The sequence below is a fragment of the Sinocyclocheilus rhinocerous genome, unplaced genomic scaffold, assembly GCF_001515625.1.
Source record: "Sinocyclocheilus rhinocerous isolate Xijiao unplaced genomic scaffold, SAMN03320098_v1.1 scaffold3201, whole genome shotgun sequence".
Taxonomy (NCBI): Eukaryota; Metazoa; Chordata; class Actinopteri; order Cypriniformes; family Cyprinidae; genus Sinocyclocheilus; species Sinocyclocheilus rhinocerous.
The window spans coordinates 57589-58230 of NW_015662182.1; the positions used below are offsets into that span (position 1 = coordinate 57589).

General features: G+C 40.5%; 1 protein-coding gene across 2 annotated transcripts in view; it reads left to right on the forward strand.

Moving 5' to 3' along the window:
- Positions 1-642, forward strand: part of aclyb (ATP citrate lyase b) — a 35802-nt gene that overhangs the window by 22990 nt on the left and 12170 nt on the right. The window lies entirely within an intron of this gene.

Genomic DNA, 642 nt, shown 5'->3' on the forward strand with positions numbered 1-642 from the left:
AAACGATATGTCTGGCAGAAATCCAATACAGCTCACAATCCAAATAACCACATTCCTACAGTAAAGCATAGAGGTGGTAAGATCCTGTTATGGGGGTGTTTCTCTGCAGCAGGGACTGGGGCACTTGTCAGGATAGAAGGAAAAATTGATGGGGCAAAATACTGTCAAATTCTTAAGGAAAATCTGCTGCTCTCTGCCAGAAAGTTGTCAATGGGAAGAAGGTTTACCTTCCAACATGACAATGACCCAAAGCACACAGCAAAACTGAGCACACAGTGGTTGAAGGAGAAAAAGGTGAATGTCCTTGCATGGCCTTGTCAGAGCCCAGACTTATACCCCACTGAAAATCTGTGGAATGACTTGAACACTGCAGTCCACAGATGGTCACCTTCAAATTTAACTGAACTTGAGCAGTTCTGCAAAGAAGAGTAGGCAAATATTGCAAAGTCTAGATGTGCAAAGTTAGTAGAGACAAATCACAGCAGACTAAAGGCTGTAATAAAAGCAAAAGGTGGTTCAACAAAATACTGACACAAGGAGTGATCCTTTTTCCAACTCAGTGATTGTTTTTTTTTGTTTTTTTCTGACATGTTATATCTTTCTCTTGGATGTTATAAGTTGTACTGAGTAAATACAGCTGGA